This window comes from Micrasema longulum, unplaced genomic scaffold, assembly GCF_059751315.1.
Source record: "Micrasema longulum isolate JH-2025_06_02 unplaced genomic scaffold, ASM5975131v1 h1tg000632l, whole genome shotgun sequence".
In the NCBI taxonomy this organism is placed as follows: Eukaryota; Metazoa; Arthropoda; class Insecta; order Trichoptera; family Brachycentridae; genus Micrasema; species Micrasema longulum.
In genome coordinates, this window is record NW_028277828.1 from 187790 (window position 1) to 209598 (window position 21809).

At 29.8% G+C, this 21809-nt stretch overlaps 2 long non-coding RNA genes across 2 annotated transcripts in view; one reads left to right on the top strand and one right to left on the bottom strand.

The window, feature by feature from the left end:
• Positions 1–21809, bottom strand: part of LOC148279998 (uncharacterized) — a 132313-nt gene that overhangs the window by 61346 nt on the left and 49158 nt on the right. The window contains exon 2 of the long non-coding RNA XR_015822726.1: positions 15639–15667. This is a non-coding gene — a long non-coding RNA (uncharacterized LOC148279998). The remainder of the gene's footprint in view (positions 1–15638; positions 15668–21809) is intronic.
• The window catches only part of LOC148279999 (uncharacterized), a 233012-nt gene that overhangs the window by 17063 nt on the left and 194140 nt on the right, over positions 1–21809 (top strand). The gene's annotated exons all lie outside the window — the stretch shown is intronic.

The window sequence follows — 21809 nt, forward strand, 5'->3', positions numbered from 1 at the left end:
GTTAAATATGTTTTTATTGCGATTTTTTTTGTTGAGGAGGGGTAAGGGTTTGCGGAAGGGATACTAGTCGGAGAGACTAAAGATTTACTCCATTTTGAAATCATGTATTTTTTTTCTAAATGACTTTTTGGAAAATTTTATAAGGAATTTTTTTTAAGCTCATCGCGAGGAATAATTCTCTGAAGTTTCGCGGTCGGGCCCTGAAAAACCGTATATACTCGTATAAAGTTTTTGGTGTATTCTCATTAATATAAAAAAGTACTTTCTTAAGTATCCTCGGTACAGATTACCTTTGGGAAGATATATTGATTTATTCATGTTTTTTAATTCATAAGAAGCAAAAATAAATACTATGAATACTGCTTATTTATATATTTTATTGGGTAAACAAACAATGTGTACATAAATATTGACCATTTCTATAAGTATACACACAAAAAAAAATGTTATTTAAATTTTAAAAAATAATGAACTTATATTTGAACTCACATATTTCTTAAACTTAAACTCCTTAGAGGTTGCAATCCAATATTTAGTATTATAATTAAGTATAATAATAAATATGGATTGGCATGGTTTAGCTCAAAGTCTTATATGTTTATCGTGTGTACGAATATATTGTATACTATTACCATTGCTCTTGTTTGTCTTTTTTACATAGTTTTATATTCTTTTTGTTCAGTTTCTTGTATATATGTTTCTTCATGTAACTGTTGTCATTGGCACAGGCCGTATATATAGTAAATAAATATTGTAAATACATAGACAACACAATTTAAACATTGCGTTATGTTGGCTTCAATTGTATTTTTTTTCTTTCGATAACGTTTAATAATTAATAAGTATTTCATTAAAAATTATAAAGCAACACAATCTATTAATTCATCGGGTTCTGAGTCCTATTAAAAGTATTGGTATGCCATTACCAAAAATTGAATCAATTTCTTTAAATGGTTTCTTTCAATAGGATTTAAGCAATCTTTAATTTATATTACCTAAAATATTATTTACTTTAAATAAGAATACCGTTCCACTTATAAAACGAGCATACTCTTTTAACGTTACTGTATTGATTTAATACTGAATAATTATTTTACCCCATCCAGTTTTTACAACCACTGATTGGGATAAGAAATTAATTTCATCCATTTAATTTTAGAGCAAAACGAAAAATAAGGAATAAATCAATTGATTGCCTTTTCAACCCCGGTCAGGTTAGAGTACTTTAAAACCAGCTGTTTTTTTACCCTCGTTTAGAAAATCAATCACATCGAATTGCGTGGATTTTTTGTGAATTCTAATGTTTTTACTATTCCATTAATCTCAATAGTATTTTGATTATTCAAACAACTTTGCTGCAAAGTCATTCAAAAACATTGTAAAAAGTACAAACAATATCAAAGAGAATATTACGGCAATATATAAACTAAAAATCAATTGAAATCATGACACTTTGTAAGTCAAAGTCTGGGCAGTATCATAACTGTCCGCCCTTTTTAAGATTAAGATTATAACCTCTCTTTACTGTGAATGTGAACGGGATATGGGCAATGCGAGTTTCATTCAATTTCAGTATAATTTTATGACGAGCAAGAAAATAGCTCAATAATTTATAATATAAATGTTATTGTTTTCAAAGTATATAATAAAGATAAGTAAATACGTAAAAACGAGTAAGTTATCTTAAAAATAATTAAAATAATATTGACTCCCAAAGAAAACCTTCCGTTTTATCGTTTTATTGAGTTTGACTTGATAACAGCAGTTTGACAAAATTTTATTTAAAAAACGGTGTTCGAACTGTCAGTAGGGTCGCAGTAAGTCACACCTTGCTGGAAGGTGTGATTCTATAAAATGCTGCGAACGCCCAGTTGCATTCCACCGGCAACACTACTGACTAGTCTAACTCCTTAGAGTCCACGTCGCGAACCCCGGGCAGTGGGATCACACTCATAACGGTGTGATTCACAGCAGATAACGAGAGGATGAAAGGCGAGTTTCTGGCGCCGCAAAACCAAAACAAACCAGCTAAGGGTAGGTAACCCTGACAGAAAAATTCACCAGAGAAGGCAACGGGAAACCAAAGTGAGAAATTTTTATAATCCTGGGAAAAGATGACCAAAGTGGTTAAAGTGGTCATCTTTTCCCAGAAATAACCATGGTGACTACATCTTATAAGCAGTTGTCCTGGCTGCGGAATATATGAGTAGCGCAGGACCGAGATGCTTTCGCTGTAGTGATCGCCAACGTCAGCGAGACCTGACAAGGCACCGCAAGAAGAAGTTTATTATTTTTTTTAGTTTATTCAGATAAAAAATATAAGTATTCAATATTACAACCAAATACAAATTATGTATAAATTGAAAACATATATTAACGTTAACGTTTCCTATTACGTCAAAGAAAAAATAATTCTTGTATGGGGAGTGACGTCTTACAACAATTTGTTTATTTTATTTTAATTAGTATAAAATACGCATAAAGTATAAATTACAAAAAAAAATAAACGATGTTTTCAATCAGTGCTACTTAAAAAAAATTATGAATATAACTTTTTACTTCTTTGTTAAATATGTTTTATTCCTGACTGCACTTTATATTTCCTTTGTTCACTTCATTAATGAAAAATATTCCTCTGTAAGTATTTTTTTTTTTTTTTTTTTTTTTTTTTTTTTATTTATTTATAATGATGTTGTGCTGTAGTTGTTTTTAATTTTAGAATTGAGATGTTACCACTTGTTCTAGGTCGCGTACTTATATTTTGTGACGTAGAAACACTTCTATTTATGTTGTCTTTATGGATTTGAAGAGAACTATTTTTAAATAACGATTTTATAGTAATTAATTTTTAACTAATTAATTTAATAGCAGTTTATATTGTTTCACTGTCTGGTCTCCTCAATATTCCAAATATATTTGAAGAATTAAAAGAATAAAAAAAAAATTGAATCACCTAAACTATCGTCAATATTTACATTTCAATAACTATGAAGAAGCTGCAGTACATCATAAAATCGATACCTTACAATCTAGAGGAATAATAGAGAAGTTACAAAATATGGGATAACAATTTAGATTGCCCTCAACTGCTTGATTAAATTCGTATTCCTTAACGCACAACTCGGCTGCAACCATTATTTCATGTTGGTATTTCAAGCACGAATAATAATAAAAATGCATCTTTGCCTAGAATTTTAAATAATTACAACACGTATTTTGCTGAAATAGATATATATTTCCTCACTTTAAACAAATTTAAAGAAAATGCTAGAACCCTAGTTAAAAATAATAATTATAATTTAATCTAACTGTACCTACCTAATATTTTATTTTTGTGTACAATTTAATATTGTAATTATTTTCTCATGTTTGAAAGAAGAAAGAAGGGAGGACTTATAGCTCTGTATTATTCCGTATGGATCCGCCGGCGAAAGGATTTTTAAGTCCGAGTAAACAAAAAACTTTTTTTTTATTTTTATTATTTCATTATTACTGTAATACTTTATTTATTTTTTACGTGTGGAATGACGCAGAGTGGCTATTTCAATGTACACTAGTAATGGCTGTTCTTTTATTTTAATAAATAAATATTGAAGGTTCTGGAATTCATTAGGTAAATATTCTTTAGGAGATGTTAACTAAATTGTATAATGAAATAAGATTCGATTTCTATAAACAAAATGTTTCATTTTAAAGGTTTCCATGTTCAATGATTTCTGTAACCAATCGCTTACATCTAGACTCATGTGACACCCTGTTGTATCAGCTACTGGGGCTCGTCGGTGGCATTATCGTGCGCGTGCAAAAATCGGATTAATTCAACTTGAAATGAAATAATTATTTTTAGACAATCTGTTGCACAAACACGCGTTGCAACGCTCGAAATTACGATGCGATTTTTATACCGATGATTTCATTATAAATAATTATAATACTTAATAAACCCACGAGTAAATAGTATTAACTAGTAGACATAATCAATATATTTCGTATATAATAAATAGCAAGCGATATCCTATTTTATTTAGTCACTTTGTATTCTGGGTTCAAAAAGGTTTTGATTATTAATTTATACGAATATCTTATTCCTTCGCTAAATTACCGACTCTCTATTTATCGTCATTTTAGATTTAGATTGATCGAAATTCAAGAGAAATTATTTACACAGAAATGATATTTTCTACAGACGATTGGATTTATTTTATCTATAAGACCCTAAAAACTTGGAAAGACGATTTAAAATATTCAATAGGAACTAACTTTTTGAATTCATTTAATAAAAATGGACTCGACTTCCAATATTTTAACTCTAAAATCCGGGGTACATTAAAAAAAACTTTTAATTTTTTCTACTTTCAACCAAAAATTTTGTTAATTTTTTTAAATAAAATTGTCAATTTACAAATGAAGTAATAATTGTTTTAAGTTATTTATTAACTCGTGTCTTGGTAGAATTAAAAATAAAGTTTTGTGTGTTTAATAGATCCAGGATCTTTGACTAATGTTTTCGACGCGGTGGTAACTCGAGAAAAAATCTTTTAAAAAAAATCAATCGAAAATTTGTCCACCTTGTGGTATAGTGGATATCTCGTTTTCTTACTATGCCAGAGGTCCTGGACTCGTTTTACAGCAAGATTTAATAAACATATCAATTTCATAACTGACATTTCACAACAAACGCTAAACTATCACTTAAGTCAATGAAATGGGGCTAGTAGCTCAATTACAGATGTTTATTACGTCGATAAAAAATCCTTAACCAACTTGACCGATCACAAAAGAAGCGGATTAGTTTATCATGGTCACGTTGTCAATCGTCAAACTTCAAAGTCAACGCGAGTCGAGTTTCGTATGATCAGTAGCTCAATCACAAATAACTATCGACAAAGGAAGGAATGGCTTGGCACTTGAATAAAAGAGAATGAATCCTAAACAAACTGTATTTATTTAAAGGAAAACAAAAAAACAAACCGACACTAGCTTTGACGTAGAGATTAAACACGCGTTGACTTATGACTGCGATAACTTAAGCATGTTCATTATTGTTCATTGTGATCGCTCAAATGCTTACCATGTTTTCAAGCACATCGATAGTTATTTGTGATTGAGCTACTGCATAAGATATTTTGCACATTGCAATGTATTCTTTTAAAATTAACTTAATTACAACTGGATATATGAGTATTTAATTTAACTACGAAAATGTTTAGCTTATTTGTTTAACCTTAATTAATTCATTTACGATCATGTTATACACGATACTGTCGTCATAATATTATGTAACGTGTTTAACTCATGTTTCATTTTATTTGTATTTTATTTATTCATTATTATATTTTATTTATATTGTCTAACATCAAGTTTGAAAGATATTTGAGTCATGACAAATTGCGCATTAATAATTAAAACATGGCCCCCAAAATCTAAGTATCGCATCAGAAACGCAAATATCTATTTTTTCCTTAAAGAAAAACATAAAACAAATTTGCTTGTAGTATTTTCCAATATTTAATTAATATAATAATTAAACGGTGACCAATATCGTTATTTGGAAAACGAAAATATTTTCAGCTATGATTTAATAGTATGTTGAAGTGTGCCAATATTAAAAAATTTAATTATCCCCGATCGATAAATGTTAGTCGATGTTCCATTAGAATAGTTAAAATGAAAAGCAATCACGGTGAGAAACTTTTATCGCGTCAGTTATAACCGGCAAGCGGGGGCGAATCGTCCGTATAAGCGATTACGCGCCGCTTACCATTATATTTGACTATCGATAATAATATTTTATAGTAGTTGTGTTTATGGGAAAATGAACAAAATAAATGTTATTTATTTTATAGAAAATAACTCTCACCGTTTACATATTCGTCCTTAAATAAATATGAATATCGGCGCCCAGTTCGTTCACGGTGAACGAAGAAACTAGCAGATTACATCAGCTTATTTCTGCATAAAATATGTAGATATAAGACATTAAAATTTTTAAAACCCAGTTAGTGTTTTTTCTGTTTAAGTAAACTTGCAGATTACATATATAATTTGAAAATTGTTTATTAAAAAAATGGATTTGAACATGATTTCCTAAGGTTTATTTTTCTTTAATATTATACAGTTGACATATAACATATGACGTGTGGCGCTCGACGTGAACCTTTTTGGCATTATTTTTTGTAGAAGGGACTTAACGCGGTGCTTCATGTTGACAATGAAAATAACATCTACTGAATATCATTGTGGTATTTTTTAATAACTTTTGCACAAATGTATTAATATAGTGTAGAATATAGCTACATACATACATCGCGAAGTTACTAATAATGCAGTTTGAATTGATTTGATAGATTCCTGGTAATAATCTTCTGTTGTCAACAGCTTAAACAGAAAGTGATATTTATAGAATCACAGAAAAAAAGCCATTTACATTACTTATTTGTATCTATTTGTAAGTACAAATTGATGAACACTTTTTGTGGATTACCTATTTAAAAAATCACTGCTCACCACTGCCGGCAATTGCGGCCATTGTGATGAAGTGCACTGCTGAAGTGTTGAAGACCATTTTACATTATTGTTTATTATAAATGTTGGCTGATACGCTGTGATTGGAGTACCAATGCAGTGTTTTACGCACCATTAAAAGAGGATAATGGAGTTTTTTTTTTATTTTTATGAAGTTACGGTATTAATGAGCTTTCTACAAATTTTATATTTCACAGTGGATTTAGTTTCCTGGCTATTTTTGACTGAGAAAGGGAGAGAATTTCGGCTGTGGACCTTCATACATATAGAGGCAAATAAGGGAGTAATCAAACTGATAAAGTCCACCGTACAGGTATAGAAAAAATCTATTAAGATTTTCCGTTGAACTATGTATCAGTTACAATATTTGAGTTTGTCCAAATGTTCATGGACAAAAGACTGGATTTCACCCCCTCGGGGGTCATAAAGATCAACAAATTACAACAGAGATAAAGAATACCTTAAATAAGGGAATATGGAACTCAAGGCATTTACAGGGCTTATGACCTGTCATTGGCTGGTTTAAGTGGCCACTTTACACACTGTGTAACATTCACCATTTTGCCTATGTTTTAACATCCATATTTCTTCAATTCTTCCATCTGTTGATTTTAGTGAAGTCAAAGAGCTGAAACCTTTATTGTTGTGAAGAGATTCATATCACTGAATTATTTCACATACTAGGCAACGCCTGAAAACAATTTTTCAATTTTTACACTTCTTCTTGGACCAGTTGGTTTCATTACAATATTTGAGTTTGTCCAAATGTTCATAGACAAAAAAACTGGATTCGATCACATATAGGCAAAATTGTGAATGTTACACAGTGTGTAAAGTAGTCATAAGCCCTGTAAATGACAGGTCATAAGCCCCGTAAATGCCTTGACTTCCATATTTCTTTATTTAAGGTATTCTCCATTCCTGTTTTAATTTGTTAATATGTATCAATTATTTGCCTCCAATATCGTTATTCAACGCCCAATGGAGTTGTTAGATAAACATATATTACAGTGTATACGTAGTACATTTTAGAGAATGTAACATGAAATGTTTTATGTTATCTTTTTTCAAGATATCTGAGATTAAAGGTAACATGGTAAATATAGTTAAGACAATAAAAAGTGTAAATGATAGCCGGACACCAAATGCCAAACACTCTCCAAGTGAATCGGAAGGTCTGTTGACGAATGACAACAGACCGCATTCTCCTGACGAGTTTTCTTTGGTTCCCTCGTCACTAGAGCAAATACGGAGAAGCTTCTAAAATAGGCCACAGCCGAAACATCCCCCCCAATCCTTACGTATTATGAACTAATCAACTAAATGAGGTTTTTTATTGAAGTAAATTTAATAAAACGTTGTTTCTCGAAGTAAACAAATAAATAACTATCACTTTGAAATAAATATAAACGTCTTACATTATACTGACGTCATAAGAAAGAAGGACGCATCTTACATTTTTTTCAAAAATGAGTTAAACACATATTTGAAATCAGAAAAAAATACGCATTAACGAAAAATACATCTACTTTCTAAAATATCCACAACCCTATTATTTTCACTAATAAATGAGACTGAACTGCAAAAAGTCTTGAAGATTACTAAATGTAAAAGGCTGTTCTGACTTATATAATTATTACAGACTGATTAAAATACCTATTTTTTATTCTATTCCGTTTTAAAAACATCTGTAATGAATGTACCTACTCGTTTTCAATTAAATTTAAGATCTGCTGGTAATTTTGAAGTTAATTAATTATTAAGTCGGCGTTATTAGTTTGAAAAACAGTAAATGGCCAGTAACATCTATTTTATTTAGTTGAGTAGAATCGATTGGCATATTAACACTAAAATAAAAGACGTTTAATTAATTACTAAATGAAAAAGACGTTTCTGGCTAGAAACGTCTTTTTATTGAAGTATAACATATTTTCATGTTTTTTTTTTATTAAAAGAAGATGAAAATGTTAATTTTTAAATGTATAACGTAAAATTTATTAAAATAAATTATATATTACGTTAAGGCAAACTTTAATACAAACTGTCTCATAATAATATACTTAGTTTTTGAAGTGATTCTTACACAGCGAATTTTTCAATCTCCGAGTTACAAAATATTTATTTTCTCCGTTTTTTGTTTTATGTAGAAACGTCCTTCTTGTTTATGACGCATGACGGCAGAATAATTGAGATATGGTTTCTAGAAACTCACTCTATACTATAGTAAGAAATAGGAGTAATAAATAATGTGCCAAATAAGAGTGAGTACTAAATTAAATAATACAAAAATACATAATGAAAAAACATTAAAATATTAAGATATATAAAAAGCAAGTAAAAGTTAAAGTATGGAAGGAATGCAGATTTGTCAATTTTTGCTGATTGCTTATTTCGAACTTTAAAAGAATGATGCGGACTTATCTCCATTCGATTTTCTTATACGGGTTTATTACCTGAGAGCTTAAACATTTATCTAGGGTTCTAGTTCTATTTCACATACAGATCTGTATTCTTCATCTGCTAGGATAGTGTTTTTGTTATTTAAGAAACTTTTACATTGATTTAAACTAACCCAAATTGCTGCAGGGAAAATTGCATTGGAATAATAAATAACAATTCTCCTTCAAAGGAGTTTTATTAAAAATTCCACTATCGCCCTATCTGACTGCATTTTCTTCACAAATTGCGAGCTTCTATTAAAGTTTATGAAACTCATTCCTTGTATGTGAATGTACCAACATATTACGTTAATAAGAACAAACAAACATGCCAAACAAAACAAATCATATGAACACAATAAAGACTATTTATTACAATATTATATGAATTCATAATGGATGCATAGTAGAAATTATATTGTATTAACTTCATTGAGTTTTTCTTTTTTGACGTGAACTTTGCAAATAAGTATGAGAAAATACGTCAATATCTAGTACTTTGCCTCTAATGATTAAGTCAAAAATTATTTCAAGTACAACATAAGTGATCAGCCAAAAATATTTTTAAAATAGTCACTCCTTTTCTACTAAATATAATATTTGTTTGATCTTAAAAGATTACAAACATAATAAATGAAATTACTTGTATCTTATATATTGTTATTCTACTACTGTGTGTTTTATAACTACTAATAGGAAAGAAGAGGTAAAAAAGCGACTGGTGAATGGGTATTAAAAGGATTTTTTTCCATTACTAGAAAGAAGAGATAATCCATGTTGTGGTTGAGGTTGCGAGAGATCTCTCAGATAAACAAGAGACGTGTAATTATTTGAAATATTGTGAATACGTGATAGAATATGAATATTTCTTATATACTGAGCCAGTGTAGTTGCGTGCGGTATTCGGTTATATGGTCAAATTTGCGAATATTAAAGATATAACGTATACAACATTCTACAATCGTTCCAACTAACTAAGCAATTCAGAATTTGCATTTGGATAACATACATCTGCCTGTTGGTCTATGTACTTTTAAGTACTGTATGGTATGTTATGTGTGTGAATTGAATCGCACGCATGAATATCTTGGTTGAAGTTTTTACTGTTGTATTTTTTTTAAACTTATCTATTTTCTGGATTACTGCACAACTGCCAGCCATTTTTAAAAAAAAATAATGCTAGATGTTTTTATTTTTTGTTTGTAACTTTCTTATTTACCGAATTAACATTTTTTTATTGTAAATGTCTCGGGCGTTTACTGTATAAAACAAAATAACTCTGTACGAGTAGCTCTCCATTCGAATTTATTGCAAAAAGAGAATTCTGTTCAATATTGACATATTGAACATGTATTTACAAGTTGAAAAACAGACTACTTCCTAAGTACACGTTTAAAGATTTTTAATACAATACGAATTTCCACATGTATAGAACGAGAAGTGAAAGTGATGAGACTGACTGGAACTCAAAACATCCCTTACTCTAAACGTTCGAAAATGTTTAATGAGTTGCCAGAAAGTCTCAGGTAAGCTAGAAGCATCTCTGCTTTTCGAACTAAATGATTTGTGTACATTTAGGATTAGTTAAACGTATATTATGCAGATTTATAGATAAAGTGGCGTGTTTGCTTACCATGCTTGAGGTCCTTGGTTCGATTCCTAAGAGGCACGACAAAATATATTTGTATATAAGTTGGTTTTACACTATAACATTTCACTATCCCTGAATCAGCATTTAAAACGTCAGACCTAACCTTCCTGTAACAAACGATCGCGATATACAGCATGTATTTTTTAAACATTATTCAAAATTATGTAATTACTTATATTTACATATAAGTTATTAATTCAAAAATACTTAGTACACTTCCACTTATTTATTTGACCAATTAGCGCTTTCAACCTTTAATGAGCATCTTCAGACTGGTCTGTAAATATAAGTTATTACATTATTACAATGGAATTCCATCAAGAATTGTCAATAAATATATATGTTTTTTTTTTTAAAAAAACCTTATTCAAAAGATGAATCCTTGTTTATTGTCTACATGCAGACATTAAAACGTTCGAAGCTAAAAATAACGCAAGCTTACGGATTTATCAACGGCTCCTCCCCATATTATTGTTAAGAAATTATTTCCTATGAATATATAATGTCGGATATGAATAAGGTTGTCTACTTGCATGTACCTACCCGATCCATGGAACTTATTTATCTTGTTTTTTTTTACCGTGTCTAATATTCCTTCGTAGTAGTCATATTAAATTATTTACATTTATATAATAATCTTTTCTCTCATTGTAGATTGTAGACCAACAATAGAACTATTTTATTTTTTTTAATCCATTGAACGTACATTCACCTGCGTTGCTTCGTGTATGTAAATTATTTTTTTTTACAAATTTTATATTTATTTCGAAAATAATAAGTCTTACATATAATGATGTAAGAACTTATATTTACATATAAGTTATTTATTTAAAAATACTTGGTACACTTTCACTTATTTATTTGACCAATAAGCGCTTTCACCCTTTAATGAGCATCTTCATACTGGTCTGTAAATATAAGTTATTACATTATTACAATCGAATTCCATCAATAATTGTCAATAAATATTTTAAATAAAAAAAAATTACAAAAACATCATTCAAAAGATGAATTAATCAATGAATCTATTGATGAAATATCTTTTTAATCTATAAAATATAAATAAATAACCTTAAACGTATTTTCTTTGTTGTCCTTGGTCCTTGATACTTGTTTCGTAGATAAATTTAATTGTTGAAGAAAATTTCTTGATAATTACTATTCACAAAGACCTATTTTACGTACATTTTTTTTATAATACATTTATTATCTGCTAGTGATTTCCGGAAAGAAATCAAAGAAACGCAAACAATTTTTTTTTTAGAAAAAAAAAATCTTTGGACGATTTTCTTTACTTCTGTTCTGCGGGCATTAACAATGAGATTTAATTAATTGCCATAAAGCATTTCATTACGAAGATAAAAAATAAGGTTTGATATTTTCTTTGAAGCAGAAGTAGACATTCTGAGAAGGTTATCACGAGAGCTTAGAGAAAATCTTTCAAAGCTTCTTGAGGAGATGTTAGACGTAGATTTAAAAAAGATTAAGGTTAAAATTTTGATAATCTAACCCCATACATAAGATCGTTAAAGGGCAGATTGGAGTAAGCTTTACCTAAAGTAAAGTATACTAAGACTACAATACAAACAAACGTATTTATTATTTTGCATAGTACATCAGATAAGGTAAATATAAAAAAATGGATGAGTTTACTTTGAGCAGTTTTTAAAAAACAGCAAAACTCTTTCCAGTTTTAGTTCAAATACGTATAAATTACCATGGGCTAAATTCCAATACTTGTCTTCGATGGTATATTAAAATATTGTTAGTCAGTAGTTAAAAAAACGAACGAACGTTATGTTAATACACAATATAAAAGAGTTGAGAAAATGGGTTATTAGACTAAAAATTTAAAAAAAATCTTAAGTTGAAGTTAGCATGTTTTCGGTCAATTTAAATTGAAAGACGATAATTTTAACGCCGCGCCGTATCGTATATTTATACTATACGTAAGAATTAAAAATAAAACGCCTTGACGTATTTGTTTCCTCCACAGTCATGCCGATTACTCCAACCTTTGACACCTTTTTTATAAGAATATCAGCAGTATACTTAATGAAACATAACGAAATCTTAAATTTGAAATGTAATCAGTCATAATTAAATGTCTACAGAAGTTTGGACAAACTCAAAATATTGTTTATAAGTAATATCGTTGGCCTTGCCTGTAAAATTCGTAAATACAAAACTGTTGTTTTTTTCAGGGGAGGGATATAACCGTTTTTTTCTTGTTCAGTAGCATATTCAGAAATTTTAAAAAATACGTTGCAATGCTTTTACCGGGTAAATTATCTTTACGAATTATTTCTTACAAGTTTGAATTAAAAACACAGTAAAACCTCTATTTATGGATTTGCGAGGTTTTCATTGATATTGTTTTTATTTAAGTTAACGGGTTTAGGGGGTTTTCCTACATAATTTGAACGTTACGTTTGTGACCAAATTAAGTTTATTGTTTTTTATTTATTTATTTAGTGTTATAACTGATACTAACTTTTACAATTATTGATGTACCAATTCAGGGCTCTATGCACCATAAGTTGCGAAAAAATATTCATGGTGATGTAAATTATCATAATAATGATGTTAATTCTTTGGTAAAACTCAATTGAATTCTTGCATGTCTTGGTATTTTTTCAGTTTGACCAATATCATGTTTTTTTAAAACATGATATAAAAATGTCAACATCTAAATATCTTTTGAAATTTACACAGTTTAATTTCACACGCCATTTTAAAATCTAAGCCTGCCTTTAAAACAGTTTTATCAAGTTTATAGAAAGCAATTACTTTGCTACAATCCTCGCTAAATAGTGCAAATTGCCATTATATTGAAATAAAAACAGTAATTATCAATACTGGACACAACTCGAAAGCACAATGACAGCCCTGGGCGAGAAATTACGCTCGCTGCAGGATTGACGAGGCTTACAGATTTACGAGTTTTTTTTACGATTTAAAAAAAAGTTAACATCGTAGTGACGTATTAGTTTTACGCATATATTAGATAATTTAAATCCCTAACAGAAAACGCCAAAATACTATTTTTTATCATTTCGGGATTTACGAGTTTTACAAGTTAGTCCGACGATGTAATAGATTGAGTTTTCTACTCGCATTTTTCAGTGGAACTACATTTTAATTATAATAATAAAAATACGTCAACAATTTTATTTCACTCTTATTTATGTTTTTTACCAGCAACCGGATTTTGTCGTGATCGACATGGTCAGACTGGTGGAAGACTTAACAAATTTCAATGTTGTATTATACAAATTTAAACCTTAGATTAATACAAATATTTCATTCTGTAGCAAACATTTAAAGTTTTAAAATAAAGGTTAATTGTATATATTATATAAGACAGAGGAGCTAAAACGTTCATTGCATGACACCGTCCGTGTAAAGGAATTTATTTTTTCATACATTTTAGAGAAACTTTGCGGTACAATCATGTAAATGCTCTAATTTTTACCGCGTGTATGAAAACATTTTTCATTTCTAATTTGCCGTAGCGCTGAACTTTTTCATTGATCAATGTCAATTATTCCTACAGTAGGTTTATAGTATATCCGTGTATTCCGCTTTTTTCAAATTTGTTCACCTGATCTTTACAATCAATTAATGCTCGGCCCAAAGATTTTTTTTATGAAAACGAAATTAAAAGATTAATTTATTGTAACACTTGTTTAATTTTATTGCTAGTATTTCCAATACAATATAATTTAATTTAACCCTATTTTTGTTTTTATTATTATCGATACATGAAAGTCTTGCACATGATTGAGAAATTGTATTTTTCTTTTGTTTTTTTACGTATAAAATTATTAACTAGGGATTCTTTGTAGTCATTGTCATTGGAATAGCTGGCTGGAGGGGTTGTGGGGCATCCATTTTCAAGCCGCTCATAATTTCACAGAAATTATTTTTTTAAATAATGTTCCAGCGCCCTCCAACATACCCGTCAGAACAACTGTTCCAATACATGAAGGTGCTGGATATGAGACAACTGTACCTAAAAGAAGAACTTACACACTTCTGGTCAAACAATTAGGAGAGGTCTTAGCAAAATGTCCGTACGAAGTTCTCCCAGAGCATGAATTATGTCATACTCAAAACCCGTATGACTTTTGCTCAGAGACATCTCTCATTTATCGCACCCAGAGAGTTCAATATTTTGGAAAAACGTATTACGCTCTCAAGGACAAAAATTTTTTTCAAGAAAGGAGTTAAGGACTGGATTTTCCTTAGTGGGAGGGATTTGAGGGACTCCTTGATGATTTTTTGAATGCTTGAGTTTACTGTTAACCATATTGATGTGCCATAAATATGTTTTGAAAAATATTTTTAATAATTATTTTTTATGTTTCTAATCGGTTTGTGGTGATATACTCATGTGTTCGTGTCAAATAATTGCTCGTTCCATCTCAACACAAGACTTTTAGTCCCATGGAGTTAGGACTTATTGTCTCAAATAATGTACAGTAAACTCATGTATGTAAATAAATAAATACATTGTTACGTGCTAATGTTTTAATAAGATTACATTATTTTTTAACATTTTTTTGCTGACATTGGTACATTTAATGATCTATAAATTAACGAATGAAATTTTGTCATTTTCTGAGAAAAATAATGACGTGAAAAATTATGAATTCTGTTATCTCTACATCAACATAATATATGCAAAATATCGGAACACACATTCAAACGCACTTTACTTGTGCCTGAGGTGCTATTAATTACAACCGATAAATGTTTTACTGATAAAACTTTGATGTTAAATAAATACCCCTTGAAAATTGCATTTATGCCAATCATGCTTTATGCAAAGGTTTTATTACGAACGGATACCTTTATTTCTTGATTACGTATGGTATTTAAATGACGTGCTTTATTGTTTATCTTAAAATATACCATAATGTCACAAAATGCATTTTTCAAAAGTGTTTAATATTTTTCAAATTTCACTGTTAGAATGATTTTTTTTTACCAGAACTTAAATATAAATGATACAAACTTACCAATTGCACAAAGTCGTTCTTCCGCAACGCTGAAACAAAAAAAATAATTTTAGAATAAAAATCTCAAAACAAGAAAAACAGTACATAATAAACAAGGAAGCTGTGAGGTCGTCAAAATAAAATAAAATAATTTATGCTCGAAGCATTAACTTTGTTGTCAAACATTTTAATTAATGTTAGTAAACATTTGTATTTAACCAATTAAGCTAGGGTTTCCTAGGACAGCGGTGCCCGTATCTTAACGGCCGCAGTAAACGGTGATGCGGTGGACAGCCGTCGCAACGGTGACTAGAGAGTAGTTTCCTAGAAAAACGGTGTTAAATGGTGTTGATAACACCGTTTTCCTAGGAAACCACTCTTTAGTCACCGTTATGACAGCTGTCCACCGCATTACCGTTCACTACGGTCGTTAAAATACGGGCACCGCTGTCCTAGGAAACCCTAGCTTTACTGACGTTTTATTTTATTTTATTTTATTTTATTTGGGAAATCAACAGTTTTACATACATATTTATAGTAAACAAACAGATATTGTGTATAAACTCAGAACAAATAACAGATTTTCACAAAGTTAGTAAAGAAATTAGATTACATATTAAATAAATACATATAAGTTTATACATATAAAAATGTTATTTTTATGTACTTGTAAATATTTTTTTAATAATCAAATTTTTTTAAATATTTTTTTAAGAACAGTAAGTTATTGTAAATTGGGCGGGATTAGGACAAGAATGCTTGAAGAGAGGATAAGGCGGGGAAGGGAGATGTACATATTTATTATTATAATGTCCACTAAGTTATATAATGCATTTTTAGTGTAAATTTTATTTTTTATGTCTACCATGTTACACAGTGTGTAAAGTGGCCACTTAAACCAGTCATTGACAGGTCATCAGCCCTGTAGATGCCTAGACTTCTTCATTACCTTCTCCTAAATGTTCTACATCTCTGTTGTAATATGTTAATATAAACAGCTCCCCAGGGAGTTGAATCCAGTCCTTGGCTACATAAATTTGGACAAACTCAAAATATTGTTGAAGTAATTTTAAGTCAAATGAACAAACATCGCTATTTATTGATGTATAGGGTGCTGCATTAACACTAAAATTGCTTATAATTTGTTGTATACTTTATCAGTCTGACTCTTTAGTTTTCAGGCTTGGCAATATAAAATATGTTGCAATGATCACCAAATAAAACCATCAAATTAAAAAATATTTCACGCCTACGTTTCTGAAAATTGACCTCGGAATATTACGTGAATAATACAAAATAATACACGAAAGATAACAAAAATACTACAAATAAAATGAAAACGGATATAAAACTGTTGATGGCTACTGTTTAAACCGCTTTGATCTATTATTTTACTAAGTTACAATATATTTTATAAGCTAAATATCCTCGAGGCTTTTACTGTGACGGGTAATAAAGCTATGTTATGATTGGATTTTCAATAACAAATCCAATCGAAAAAGCGTCAAGCTTCCGAACTGTCGTATTCATGTGTTTCAAGTTACGCAAGGAAGGAAAGGGGTGAAGTGGATATAACAATAAATTCACCCCTCGATTATACGAAAATTCCAGTAAATTACCATCGATTGCTAAAAAAGTCAATTACTATAAAATATAACCTTAGCTTGAAACTAATACCTACGATTACGTTATTGAACTGAGATTCAATTTCAACCATAGCGATAAATTTTCTGTCTTTTTTGCTGTTAATAATATTTTGACTCGACCTAGGTATTTTTCCAACGGATTAATATACCAAATATGTTTTGTTTTATGTCATACAAAAAATCATATGCGTCATTTTTTAAAGGGTTTTTGTAAAAATCAAATACTTTTTAATGATTGACCTTTTTGAAAAGATTCTGTAGAAATCTAGGCATCCTCAGAGCTTATGATGTATCATTTGTCGCAAGAACCCGGATTGTGGTTGTATTTCATTCAAAGTGCTGTACTTTTCTTATCCTCAACACGGAAAATAAAATATAAAGTACATACCTTGAGATTCAAATTTAATTCAATACGATGTTGTGTTTTTTTCATAAGTGTATAAAGTTTAGGTATCACATTGCAAAAACGCTACATAAATAATGCATAGTAATAAAAATCAATCATCTAACATCTCAGTAAATGGACAAATCATTGAAAAGATTGATAGTTATTTATACCTAGGACACGAAATAGAGCTCGGAAAAGATAATCAAGAGGTAGAAATAGAAAGAAGGCGAGGTTTAGCATGGGCTGCCTTTAGTAAGCTCTCATATATCCTAAAATCTCCGAACTATTAACATTACTTAAAGAATAAACTTTTTGATGCTTGTGTTCTCCCTGTACTCACATATGGCTGTGAAACTTTTGTATTCACGAAAAAAAAATTACACAAATTATCAGTGACACAGAGCCATGGAAAGGTGCATGTTGGGAATTTCATTGAGAGACAGAAAAACCAATACATGGATTAGAGCGAAAACAAAGGTCACCGATGTGGTCCATAGGTCTGCCAACCAGAAATGGAGCTGGGCTGGTCATATAGCCAGATTCACAGACTCTAGATGGTCCAAAAAAGTCCTGGAATGGCGACCCAGAACGAGTAGAAGAAGTGTCGGCAGGCCTCATACAAGGTGGTCTGATGACATAAGACGAGTTGTAGGAAGTGGTTGGATGGTTTATTATCGGTATGTTTTTCAATTTATATTTATGTTTAATTTCTTAATTACTAATGCTACATTTTATAATTTGAATTTTCGTTTCAATTTTTATTATTATCGGTATGTTTTCTAATTAATAATAATTATGTCTCATTTCTCAACTACTAATGTTATATTTTCTAATTTGTATTTATGATTCAATTTTTATTTTTATTACCTGCATGTTTTCTAATTGATATTTATATTGATTTTTTATTATTCTTTGAATTTATTAAGCATCATTTAATGAAATAAAAAAAGCACGCGTTAAAAAGAAGGTCCTTTTTAAACACAGGAATTTACTAGCTAGTCGGGACCTGAAACAAAGAAACTCTGTACAATTTAAAACTGTGAAATACATAAATAAATAAATTCAGTTATTGTTATTCTCTGGCGCTTCATTATCTAATTTTGTAATTTATTCAACACATCGAACAATCCATTAAATTTTCTACTGTCACCAACTGGCGTAGAAACTCATTGCATCAACAAGAAAAAAACGCTACACTTATACCAATGAAGTGTCGTATGCAATATTTGGTACGGATAGAGAAGTGATAGCGACGGTTATCTTTATTAATGTTTTTTTTATTTAAATAGAAGTAGAAATGATTAAATGAAACTAAAGAATTCAAACTTCTATTTAACGAATATAATGAGACACAATTATATCTAAGCTGTTAACACTTGCGTTATATTGGAAGGACGTGTTTAAGTATAATGCGAAGTGATTATCTTGGTAAAGTGAAACGTTGCTTGATTTTCCTTAACCCTTTACTCAATAAAATTTTCTTAAACTTGAAAAAACCTTTTATTGTAAATTGTTGTTTTTTATTTACTTCAAAAAATATTTTTTTAAATTGGAATAACGGTTAAATATTACATCACAGTAATTACTGCGTATCGAAAGAAAGAAATATTTTAGTCCTTTTTCATACATTAATATTTTAGTCTTTTTTTAAAACATTAATATTTTGATCATAGTAAATGTAACGAACAATTATTAATTAATATTCAAAGCATTGACTTTGAGGTCAAACATTTCACTAAATGTTTGCAATGTGCATGTTTGTCCTAATCAGTGCATGTGCTTATTAAAATGAATTTCGTGTTGGTTTTATATGTTTGTGCAACAACTATGGTGAAGGTGTATAGTGGATTTTGCATGTTGGTTTAATAGGTGTCCTGACGAAGAGACGATTACGTCTCGAAACCGGTCAACATAGTAAAGTCGGTAAGTGGTTCAATACAAATATTTAATAACATTTAGTTACAATTATTTGTTTTTCGTCATGCTGCGGATAATCTAATCAATCTTTTAAATACGTCATAAGGTATTGTTCCCCTCCCCCTCTATGAAGACCGAATTGAGCTTCTTGCTACTATTCGTGGCCTTTTTATAGGTCGGATATGTAGATTTTGTGACTTCAAAAAAAAATAAACGGTTTTTAACTCACCCGGGACTGAGGAATCTCCAAAGAGCATATTGTTTACATTAAGTTTTTTGTAAATCATTATTCTGACAACAGAGATATATACGACAATTTGGAAGCTTGACGCTTTTTCGATTGGATTTGTTATTGAAAATCCAAACATAACATAGTTTTATTACCCGTCACAGTAAAAGCCTCGAGGATATTTGGCCGATAAAATATATTGTAACTTAGTAAAATAATAGATCAAAGCGGTCTAAAAAGTAGCCATCAACAGTCTTTTATCCGTTTTCATTTTATTTGTAGTATTTTTGTTCTCTTTCGTGTATTATTTTGTATTATTCACGTAATATTCTGAGGTCAATTTTCAGAAAAGTAGACTTGAAATAATTTTTTAATTTGATGGTTTTATTTGGTGATCATTGCAACATATTTTATATTGCCAAGGCTGAAAACTAAAGAGTCAGACTGATAAAGTATACAACAAATTATAAGCAATTTTAGTGTTAATGCAGCACCCTATACACCAATAAATGGCGATGTTTGCTCATTTGACTTAAAATTACTTCAACAATATTTTGAGTTTGTCCAAATTTATGTAGCCAAGGACTGGATTCAACTCCCTGGGGTGCTGTTTATATTAACATATTACAACAGAGAAGTAGAACATTTAAGATAAGGGAATGTAGAAGTGTAGGCATCTACAGGGCTTATGACCTGTCATTGGCTGGTTTAGGTGGCCACTTTACTCGCTGTGTAATATTCACATGCCTATATTTGAACATCTATATATTTGTTTCTTCCACCTGTTGACGTAAGCCCAGTGGATGCCTAGACTTCTACATTCCCGTTACTAAAATATTCTTCATATCTGTTGTAATATGTTAGTATTAACAGCTCCCTAGGGGGTTGAATCCAGTCATTCTGTACAAAAATTCGGACAAATTCAAAACATTGTTTATCATTCTGATTTCAGTTTTTGGATAATCCTATCCTATAATGTTAAGAATGCATAAAAAAATCACGTTTTAACTTTTGCTGGATTTTCTCAATAATAGTTGAACGTGGTTATGCAGAAAGTAGCCAGTTTTTAGTTCATTTTACATTTGTTGTGTGACCTTGAGATAATTTATAAATAAAATGACGTTGTATAAATACAGGTTTTTTATTGTTGTGGTTTTTTGAACATGGTTTATTTAGCAAAATACCAAGAATATAAATAAATGAGTTGTAAAGGTTCTGCCTCTAATTTGAAGTTTGGTTTAAAGGGTTAATTAAAACGACATTTTAGTGGTATTAAAATGTAAACACAACCTTCGTCGAACGATTGTATTGTTTACTAACTCTAAGTGGAGAGTCGTGTTAAACTTTCAAGTGTTGTAATTAAATACACCATTGAATGTTCCTGAGAAAACGTTGGTTTTTCGCTAGCAAAACTTACATGATATATTTTTTATTAAAATGAAATATCATTTTCTCGAATTCAATTTCATTGTTTCCAAGAAATTTCATTGTAATTGCTTCGAGAAATTGATGGAATGGATAATTAGGTTGCGTGAACTTTTCAGGCAATACTGAAATATAATGACCCCAAGATATGAAGGAAATTCGTTTTCTTCAATGAATAATCTCACGACTTTGCCCTTTAAGTACAGTGCCGAGAGAACTGTATTTAGGGTTTGAAAGATCTCTGGTTTATTATATAAGAAAGCAATCGAATTAACTTCATGCAAAAATATTTTTTTCTCTTATTATATTATATTAATTTTTTTAAATCGCGAGTTTTTAACATACGCTGTTTTCTATGTAATATACATACATTGTCGATGACGTGATAGATTTTGTTATTATTAGTTACAAATACGACGATTTAAAAATCAGTTTATGTCAAAAATTAATAAATAATTTACAAAATTGTATAAAATCAATCTCGTAAATATTTTTTGTTTCACATATTATAATGTGATACGTAACTCTTGAAAATACACGGCATGTTTGTTTAATATGCATAGGGTATTCTTACCAGTCGAAAATAA